An 11492-nucleotide genomic window follows, 5' to 3' on the forward strand; every position below is an offset into this window, starting at 1 on the left:
TAAATGTCAGGAATTGTGAAAAACTGAGTTTAAATGTATTTGGCTAAGGTGTATGTAAACTTCCAACTTCAACTGTATATGCAAAACACCTTCCTAATAATGAGTTACACCCCCCTCTCCCATTTTGCCCTCAGAACAGCCTCAATTCACCAGGGCATGGACTCTACAAGGTATCAAACATGCTCAACAGGGATTCTGACTAATGTTGACTCTAATGCTTCCCACAGTTGTGTCAAGTTGGCTGGATGTCCTTTGGATGGTGGGCCATTCTTGACACACACGGGAAACTGTTGAGCGTGAAAAACCCAGCAGCTTTGCAGTTCTTTGAAAAAACGTGCCCGCCTATGGAAATCAAAGGCCCGATCAACGGATTCTTTCTCGTGCCAGCCCTGTTATGGGTATGCTTGTAATTGTTAAGGACTGGGGAGTTTTTCAAGATTAAAAAAATAAACGGAATGGAGCAAAATCCTAGTGGAAAACCTGGTTCAGTCTGCTTTCCTCCAGAAACTGGGAGATCAATTCACCTTTCAGCAGGACAATAACCTAAAACACAAGGCCAAATCAATCAATCAATCAAATGTATTTATAAAGCCCTTTTTACATTAGCCAATGTCACAAAGTGCTATACAGAAACCCAGCCTAAAACTCCAAACAGCAAGCAATGCAGATGTAGAAGCACAGTGGCGAGGAAAAACTCCCCTAGAAAGGCAGAAACCTAGGAAGGAACCTAGTGAGCAACCAGGCTCTGAGGGGTGGCCAGTCCTCTTCTGGCTGTGCCGGGTGGAGATTATAACAGTACATTGCCAAGATGTTCAAACGTTCATAGATAACCAGCAGGGTCAAATAATAATAATCACAGTGGTTGTAGAGGATGCAACAGGTCAGCACCTCAAGAGTAAATGTCAGTTGGCTTTTCATAGCCGAGCATTCATAGTTTGAGACAGCAGTTGCAGTAGAGAGAGAGTCGAAAACGGCAGCTCCGGGACAAGGTAGCACGTCCGGTGACCAGGTCAGGGTTCCATAGCCACAGGCAGAACAGTTGAAACTGGAGCAGCAGCACGACCAGGTGGACTGGGGACAGCAAGGAGTCATCAGGCCAGGTAGTCCTGAGGCATGGCCCTAGGGAAAGGGAGAGAGAGAGAATTAGAGGGAGCATACTTAAATTCACATAGGACACCGGATAAGACAGAATAATTATACCAGATATAACAGACTGACCCTAGCCCCCCGACACATAAACTATTGCAGCATAAATACTGGAGGCTGAGACAGGAGGGGTCTGGAGACACTGTGGCCCCGTTAGATACCCCTGGACAGGGCCAACCAGGCAGGATATAACCCCACCCACTTTGCCTAAGCACAGCCCCACACCACTAGAGGGATATCTTGAAACCACCAGCTTACTACCCTGAGACAAGGCTGAGAATTGCCCACGAAGACCTCCTTCACGGCATGAAAATTGATAATCAAGAAGACCGTGAATGTTCCTGTGTGGCCGAGTTACAGTTTTGAATTAAATCTACTTGAAAAATCTATGTCAAGACCTGAAAATTGTTGTCTTGCAATGATCAACAACCAATTTGACAGAGCTTGAAGAATTTTGAAAGGAAAAATGGGAAAATGCTGCACAGTCCAGGTGTGGAAAGCTCTTAGAGACTTACCCAGAAAGACTCACAGCTGTAATCGGTGCCAAAGGTGATTCTTACATGTATTGACTCAGGGGGTTGAATACTTACTTATCTTATCAAGATATGAGTGTTTTATTTGTCATATTTCTTTTTACAAATGTTTGAATTTTTCTTCCACTTTGACATTAAAGTATTTTGTGTAGGTTGTTGACAAAAAATCCATTTGAATCCCACTTTGTAACACAACAACATGTGGAAAAAGTCAAGGGGTGTGAATATTTTTTGAAGGCAATGTACAGTAAATTGCAGCTTTACAGACTTATATAGAACTGCTTGCTTACGTATGGTTGTACCAGCAATGGAAACCAGTATTTTATCTGACTGAGTTTCCTGTTGCCTTATCAGTTCTCTGAAGTCTTGAAAGAGCTGACACTATAGACTTCCTTTGACCTACTTCTAACTCATCACAGCGTATTAAGAGCCATTTGAGCTTTTTTGTTCAAATTTCTACTAGGAAATTGGCAAATGGCTAGCTAGAATGCTGCAAAAATTTTGTATTGACTCGTTATGTTTTTTTGGTTATAGTCTTTTTAATATTGATCTTAAGTTTTGTTTTATGATTGAGTTGAGTACATCCATTTATTTCAGATGAGAGAAGCAAACCACTGGCTACACTTTATCATTTTAAAGTATTTTCAAAATGTGGTTCTATGTGTTGGTAAGTATTTACGCAATTATTATCTAAATCTAATTTTTGTATATTCTAATTTCTTTATGTTCATTAAAATTCCTCTACTTTGATTGGAAATTCACATTCTGCTTTACATTAATTTGGATACATTTTTTTGTTTTGTTATTGGCCTGTCATAATGCTTATGTAACTGCATCATAATGGATATGTAAAGTGATATCATGGCAGTTTATTTATATAATGACAGACAATTATTTCATGTTACTGTCAATGGATTAGGTTTAGGGTTATTTACGACGATGCTTGAAATGTTTACTATTTCATATTTAGTGATGTTAGCAAGGTTGTGTTAGGTGTTAGCAAGGTTGTGAAGTGGAAGGCAATATTTCTAAATGTGTTGACTGGCCAAATCTTATTAAGTGTTCCTAATTATCACATATCGTTTGCTCATATGTAGACACTGGTATTGTGCTTTAGATAATGAATATGAGGTTAAAATCCTGCACAATGCCCCTTTAATTGTGGGCCATTAGTGAGGTAATTTCCAAATACACATAAATGTATTTTGGAAGAGTATATCAGTATGTTGGTGTTGTAAGCTGTGGCAGTTTATGCACTCCTCAAGGACAAATGGTATATCACTAATAACAAACCTCTGTCTCTCCTTTGTCTGCCAGGTGTTGACACTAGCCTGTCTTGACTCTGTGCGGATTTGCACTGAGGAGATGCTAAAGGAACAACCGGAAAGTACCTGCAATGAATGTCCAGCAGGTAAACATCACTGAGTAACACAATTAGAATCTGAGCTTAAACAGAAGTGGAACTAGTTAGTCCTGAACTACACTACAGTATAGTGTATACCAGCCACACTCAATAGGCTGACAGCTGTTCGGATCCGGACCCAGAATGGTGTCAAAACGGACCGCGGGTCCCAACTTTTTAATTTATTTTTGAAATTAAGTCGGGCTTTCAACTTTCTGCTATTGAGAGTTGTAGTAGTAGGTGCAATTTTGAAATTTGGTAGTGCATGGGCAGTTTTCCTCTTGTTATGTCATTTACTGACAGAGCTATTTGTATCATATGAACACACACAAGACATGGCAAAATGTGTAGAATTGCCGGAAAAAGATGGAATCTGCAGTAGTGTGAAGAAGCTGAGGAGCAGCATGATTAAAAAAAAGTAGTACATATTGTGCTCTTCTATCGCTCGTGCAATGATGTCCGAGGTGTTCGTTGTTTGCAGTAACTTCTTTGGTGTTGTAGTATTGCAAACAGACATGGCTGTTTCACCATTAAGAACTCCAGCTTTAAAATGGCAAAATGTTCTCTCCACCCCATGGCAAAATGTGTAGAATTGCAAGAAATTTGCTTTAAAACTGCAAAATTGTATCTCCGCCAACAAGAGTGGTGTAAACAGTTTGAACAATTTGGGGATGCATGGTTTGTGAGGTGGGAGTTTGTTACTCCGCTGATAAATTACAATATCCATCCGGACTTTTGCCACCTAGGACATTTGTGTGACCGAACCTTCTCCAATAGTATTTGAGTACCCCTGGTGTATACAGTATTGTCACAGCTTTGTTCACAATCTTGACGTAAGACCGTAGTTAAATTGAGACACATTACAGTGCATATAATACAATGTTTGTGCATCACTTGGCGAAAGATACATATACATTGCACTTTATTTCAACATGTCTTTCAGGCTTTCACATTGAAAAAGGAACCTCCAAATGCATAAAATGTATTGCGGGCAAAGAATTCGCTGCAATACAAAATTATGATGTAGCTTGTAAACGCTGTAAAGCATGTGATGACAGAGGTAAGCGTTCTTCACTCCTATTTACGTGACCATCTACTGTATGGACTGCAGTCTAATAATGCACTGAGTGCTGCAGTTATTTTTCAGACGTATTCATGTTTGTGTGAAGAACATCTGTGTGCTTATTTATGGTGTGTGACTTGAGCATATTCTGTCAGCAGAACCACACACGCAGTGTGCAAAGAGAACAATTGTAATATTTTACACTGCTAGAACTGTTTATATCAACTGTGTGTGTGTGTGTGTGTGTGTGTGTGTGTGTGTGTGTGTGTGTGTGTGTGTGTGTGTGTGTGTGTGTGTGTGTGTGTTTATGTGATAGGAGTGAGACTGAGACAGTGTCTTTGCTTTGTCTTTGTGTCTTAGCCTCTCAAATGGTGGTGAAGAGTTGTGAGCCCAAGAATGACACTGAATGTGGCTGCATGGAGAGTTACTACCCAAAGAAATCCAGAAATGGGTTGAATTGCTTCAAATGTCAAATGTACGACCACCAGATTCCAGCTTCTACAATATTTATACATTTAGTAAGCTGAGCATACGCACCACCCTTTCTGTTTAGCTCTGACAATACAATATTCTGTAGTGCCAAGGAGTAGTGCTCACACATGTCTTTAGTCTCACAAACCCATCACATTTTGACAGAGGCAATGACCATGGAACATCCTAGAACATTTTTTAAATCAAATTTGTATTCTTGCCAAAGTACCTCAGACACATCCACAGTGTTTCACATTGAGACCTTCATGCATCCCAAATTGCATCGTGGTCCCTATATAGTGCACTACTTTTGATATGGGCCCTTATCAAAAGGGCTCCCGAGTGGCACAGTGGTCTAAGACACTGCATCTCAGTGCAAGAGGCGTCACTGCAGTACCTGGTTTGAATCCAGGCTGCATCACATCCGACCGTGATTGGGAGTCCCATAGGGCAGCGCACAATTGGCCCAGCGTCGTCCGGGTTTGGCTGGGGTAGGCCGTCATTGTAAATAAGAATTTGTTCTTAACTGACTTGCCTAGTTAAATAAAGGTTACATTTAAAATAAATTACAAAAGTAGTGCAATATATAGAGAACATCTTCAGTATAACCTCTCAAAACCCACAGTTTTTGTCGATGTAGATTTCCTTTCTCTGAAATGACTCAGCCATGGGTTTTAATCCAGTGTACTAGAGAATGAACATGCTCTGTTGTTGACGTCAACTAAGGGAGCACAGTTATTTGTTGGATGCTGCTGAAAGATTAATCAGATCCTGTAATGACATGCATTGAGGTTAGTGGGTTGAGGACTTCCTCTCAAAGTGGTGCTTTATCAGATTTATACGGTCTGAAGTTCCTGAACATCCCTTCTATGTTTCTGAGGTACTCTTGTGTTTCTGGTAATCCATGTTCTAAAGGCACGCCCACTTGTCACAGATACAATATTTATTTTCATCCCCCTGATTTAAGTAAAAAATCGTTGTGACACTAAGATTGAGGAAGTTTAAACTTCTAGGCTGGATTGGGTACAATGCAAAAGCACAACATACAAAAAACATATGTATCTAAACCTTCCTTTTGTTGAAAGTTTTCTAACATGGGCTCCATCTGACTTTCCCTTGTCCAGTCTTGAAATGTATACATGAGTGTTGTTGGTATCGTATAAAAAATTTTTTGAATGTCAAGGTGAAATCCCCTCTGGTTTTAATGTGAGTGACCTTGAGTTTTTCTGTCTTCATGTTTCAGTAAAGACTGTTCCAAATATACAGAATGTCGCTCCTTCTGCACCATTACTACGACTCAGAGACTCCCAACCTTGACACCCTTGACATCCAACCCCAGCATCACTCAAACAGGTCCAGTCCATTGTGAGTTCCACCAATAACTTGGCTTCCACAGATCCTTCTTTCAGTCACCTCATGAAGCCTTTTTAGTCCTGTCACAGCGCCTGTCATTAATGGTCAGACAACCTTACGTTTTAACAATTCTAAAATGGTTTGTTGAAATCCTGGATGCTGATTGGACGAGCAGCGTTCCAAGCCGTCCTGCACACCTATATGCCTGCTAACAGTTCCATCTGAATTATCCCTGCACCTCCGTAAGAGTATCATCATGTTCATGTTGCTGTCCAAATCATCTGGCACTATTGCCGCTGAAATTGATAGCATGAATCTATCGACAGCGTTAGTGCATCATACTGACAAATTCTATGATGTACATTTTTTTTTTACAGTAACTTAAATTTCTCCTCCATGCAAAAAATGGTGCTCTAGTTAAATCGTGTTGCTCTCTCCCCTTCATTCTTCTGAACCTTAAATGTAGTCACATAGTTCAGTTGCTTTTGTGGTATGAAAAACACCACTGATGGTTATATTTATTCATATCCTCAACAGATCCCCTTCTGACCATCGGGTATGTCTTTGTGGTTGTCCTGGTGACCATTCTGTTATTTGCCGGTCTCCTTGTCCTGACTAAGGGTAGATGGATGGTACATGGCTGTTGTGCGACCCCTGAAAAGGACCTCCAGTTGCCTACAAGGGACACATCAGCCAACGGTAATGATAAACTATCCAGTAACCCATTTGACAGTGTGGGCTCTGGCTTATCAATGGCCTACTGAGATTGAACCCCTTAGAGCAATTCATATATAATAGAAAGTTATTTTATTTTTGAAGTGTTGAATGTAATACTTGGTTTACATGAAAATATGGGTCAACTGTTATTAGCAGTAATTATAATTATTCATATTAAATCTTAAAGAGATCTGATGTGAATACACTTTACAAGTTATTCACTGCAACGGTTGGTGCAGGAAACGCTGATAGTCTGTCTTTAACTCAAACAGGTCAGCCAAATGGCCCAACATCACTGGTAAGTATCAGTTTCTTGTGTTACATTTGGATCATGATCAGTGATAGTGTGGGAAAGGAAGCAAGTGAGAAGCTATAAAGAACATGAGAAAAATACATTTTTATTTATCTGTAGACCAATCCTGACTAGCACGTGCATTACGCGCACTATTAGCACGTGCACTACATTACGGGGAAAAAAAGTAAGAAACAATTGATGGACTCACTACTGTAAGTTACTCTGGATACAATGTTTACATCAATAGGTCTTTTTTTTCTTCCAATAATTTGTCTTTATCCTCTTTAATTACAAAGTCAGTGATTTTAAAGCTGTAAGGACTTATCTAGTTTAGAAAATGACCTGTATCTATTTTGATATGTTACCATATACATATACTGTATGTGCGTATGGAAGCTTTTCTGCACTGCTTAGCCAGACAGATGCTAACGACTTGTCTGTCTGCCTGTCCCTTCCAAGACACTGAATATTACTCAAGGGATTCCCATGACGACATTCTCTCACAGTGCTGCCAAGACGGAGTATCGCACCCTTGTCACACCCCTGTTGCCAGGCAGAGAGCCCAGAAGTAAGTCTTTATTGTAGTTTGTTGCTTTCAGCTTCTCTAGCAAGCTACAGTAGTACTACTTAAGGTTGTGTTCAGAAGCTTGGATTTATAATAAATGTATATGACATATTAACGTAATAACGTTAATGTTTCAAAAATCTGAAGCAAAAGTCCCTGTACTCTTAAGATAAAATAGGACTGACATCCCACCAAGCACATTTCTGAGTAGTGTGTACAGCCTTACTACCTTTCCTGTTCCTGGTGTGGGCAGCATCTCTGTTGTGGTTTGTTGTGTTTCTCAGAATCAAAACAACCGCCTTTCCTTTAACACCTCAGCGTGTCAGCGTAAAAGTTATCTCTGGTCAGCCACGTGGTGGTGGCATGCATGTGTAGGTGGAAACTGGGAAACTTTGATGATATGAATCAGAAATAAGCCGAGCTTCAGAGAAAATGGCAAATCAGATACCAAGAAGTAGCCAGATGCTTGACCTTTAACATTTGCGCGTGTTGCCTTATCCATCTTACAAATTACACTCTGATTCCAACATCCAGTCCACTGAAAATATGCACCTGATAAGCGTGACATTAGTGAGCGTAGTTTTAGAACTGTGAGAGTAAGGGTTTGTCCCCAGTCTTTCCACCCGGTTCTAACCTCAAATGTTAGGATTACTTGTTGATATTTCAGTCAAAACCCCATGTTTATGTCTCTTTATGATGAAACAGTATGCCCACGTTTAGTTTACGTGAAGATTGCTCATGGTTGTCAACATCAGAATTCCCCTGTGGTGTCTTTGTAAGGTTATGGAGCATTTGTGTAGCTCAGGTTGCGTGTCATTCCCATCCAGACTGAGGCTTCCTCCACAAAAACAAATGAATTGAACTGGGATTTTGCATAGTGTGCAAATACCTTTATTTCTAGCAAGCATTTTGTTATTTAAACTATTAGCATCACACTTACCAGGTCTCATAATTTACACAGACTAGACAGAGATATGTTCATGTTGTTAGAAAAAACAAACATTTATCACTCCTAAAAACACATCCTCACAGTGTTTTCTCTCATCCCAAAAAATGATCTGATACCAGTTTTGGTGGAATCTCGCCCACACTCTCTAATACTTATAGTGCCTATAGAAAGTGTACACCTCCCTTGGATTTCTTCACATTTTATTATGTTACAAAGTGGGATTCAAATGGATGTGTCACTTTTTTTGTCCACGATCTACTCAATAGTAGTTGAATCTGTGCTTGAAATGCAATACTTGACTGAGGGACCTTACAGATGTTGTATGTGTAGGGGACAGAGGAAAGAGTAGTCATTCAATCATTTCAACCCCTATTATTTCCCTCTGAGTCCATATAACGTATTGTGATTTGTGAAGGCTAATGTTACCTCTGAACTCATTTAGGCTTGCCTAAAGCCTCTTAAATGTAATGGTAAAAATGTAGCTTTCCATCTAAATAGACATACCCAAAAGTAACTGATTTTAATAAGCAGTTATGTCAAAAGGACATGCGTGAACTTGGTATCATTAGAAAGAAAACACCTGGGTGATAAGGAAATGGTCAGAACACAGGTCACACAAGATTAAGCACTCACAAAGTAACTGTTTTTTTCTTACCTTGTAAGTTGTTTGATGTTTAGTGAAAACGACTCTCTGGGCTGTGAAGCGACAATGGTAGGTCACAGGCTGACAAATAACATATCCCTATCGTCTGTGAGTCTTCTCTTTCAACACATATCAACGTTGTTCAAGATTTGTATAGTTTTGGCTTCTTGAGTCGCAGCCATCTTGAAATGGGCTCGTGGGTATGACATATGACCTGCCCTTTTATGGCGATATGCTCATATATGGTACTAAATCGCACCAAAGATTGTATGGTATGGGCCTCCCAAGTGGTGCAGTGGTCTAAGGAACTACATCGCAGTGCTAGCTGTGCCACTAGAGATCCTGGTTCGGTCCAGGCTCTGTCGCAGCCGGCCACGACCGGGAGACCCATGGGGCGGCGCACAATTGGCCCAGCGTCGTCCGGGCTAGAGGAGGGTTTGGCTGAAAGGGATGTTCTTGTCCCAATGCGCACTAGCGACTCCTGTGGCGGGCCGGGCGCAGTGCACACTGACACGGTCGCCAGGTGTACGGTGTTTTCTCCAACACATTGGTGTTGGTGCATTGTGTCAAGAAGCAGTGCGGCTTGGCTGGGTTGTGTTTTGGAAGATCCCCAGCTGTATTCATGGATAGGGGTTACCGTTCTCATTTTAGACGACATTGAATAAAACGTTTTTGAAGACCCTATATTTAAGGGGGTGAATACTTATACAACGACTATATTTTAGTTATTTCATTTTCATTAATTAGTAAAAATGTGTAGAATTGTATTTTTCAAGAATCTCTCTCGCCTATAACAGTACCTTTCGGATTGCCTCCCTCTCCTTTTTCTTTGTTCCTCAGTCGAACAATATGGTTTCCTCATACCATAATGTCCTGATACCAGTTTTCATTGAATATTCACCACACCACCTTGCTCACCTGAACACTACAAGAATTTCTTTCTTCCCCACCTTTCCCCTCTCTTCATCAGTCCCTCGACAGGAGACCCAGGAGGAGCGCTGGCCCGCCAAGGTGTTGTACGCCATCATCAAGGAGGTGCCTCTGCGGCGCTGGAAGGAGTTCCTGCGCCTGCTCTCTGTGCCCGACCGACATCTGGAGCGTGTGGATCTGGAGCCGGGCCTAGGCTCCATGGAACGGCAGTACCAGATGCTGCGGCTGTGGAGCCAGGGCCCGGCTGCAGGCCTGGAGGATGTCTACTCTGCTCTGCTCTACATGGACCTGGCCAGCTGTGCCCACCAGCTGCAGGACAGCCTGGAGCAGCTGCAAGCGCTCCAGTTGATAGCCCCAACCAATGACATCCCTGCAGAGAACCACAGAGTCTGTAGGCTTACTTAGCCCGTGTCACATCACCCCAGCACCACCACATAGGATTGTGGAGGCTGCTGGGACATCACTTATGACTTCACCACAGAATAAGATCATACCCAGATGTGAATATGACATCATGACAGCATCATAAGACCATGAAGGCTGTTCTTTTCTTCTTCTTTTGAAATAGATTTGAGTCTTTTTACATTTTATTTACAGTAATTCACGAATGAGAATGAGAGACTGATGGAGAAAGCGAATTAGACATAGATCAAACCCCCACCACCAAGGACCTGTGACATCAGGAGTCGGCAGTTCTACCACTACTCTATTCACGGTGCTAGAAGCGTCCCTCACCCACCGAACTGTAAATATGATGTCACCACCTGGAGACTGTCACCACTTCAGAGACTGGTTACCTGCAGGGTTTGGCAGGTTACTTTCTAAATGTAATCTGTTACAGTTACTAGTTACCTGTCCAAAGTTGTAATAATTAACGTAACTTTTAGATTACCCAAACTCAGTAATGTTATCTGATTGCTTTCCGTTACATTTGGATTACTTTCCCCTTAAAAGGCATTGGAAGAAGACAAAAAGGATCCATCAAATGCATTTGGTGTGTCATCATAGTGGTCTCGGACTTGTGGCAGACTTGCTCAGGTTGAACAAAATTAATCCCGACCCTTACACATTCATTACTATGGGACAGTTGGAGATATTGACACAATGTTGCAAATGTCAGCGAGACAGACAGTAAGGTTTATACAAATCTCCTCTGTTGAAAACTAAATGTTAGTCTAAAAGAAATTTGAGATAATGTCTAGATGCTTTTTAAGTTTAACTTCCCTGCCTGGGCTGATGAGACAGTAGATTGCGCAGTCAGATGGAACAGAGTAAATAGGCATTTTAACGTCATAGATTTAGCCGGTGGTAACTTGTGGAATAGACACCGGATGGAATGCGCTTTTAACCAATCAGCATTCAGGATTAGACCTACCTGTTGTATAAAGGGAAATAATGCATGCTCTAGAATGCCAATCAGAAATT

General features: G+C 41.2%; 1 pseudogene; it reads left to right on the plus strand.

Annotated features, from left to right (window-relative positions):
- Window positions 1-2276: 2276 nt before the first annotated feature.
- Window positions 2277-10796, plus strand: LOC139417558 (tumor necrosis factor receptor superfamily member 25-like; annotated as a pseudogene).
- The last annotated feature ends 696 nt before the right edge of the window (window positions 10797-11492 follow it).

The sequence above is a fragment of the Oncorhynchus clarkii genome, chromosome 9 (assembly GCF_045791955.1).
Source record: "Oncorhynchus clarkii lewisi isolate Uvic-CL-2024 chromosome 9, UVic_Ocla_1.0, whole genome shotgun sequence".
In the NCBI taxonomy this organism is placed as follows: domain Eukaryota; kingdom Metazoa; phylum Chordata; class Actinopteri; order Salmoniformes; family Salmonidae; genus Oncorhynchus; species Oncorhynchus clarkii.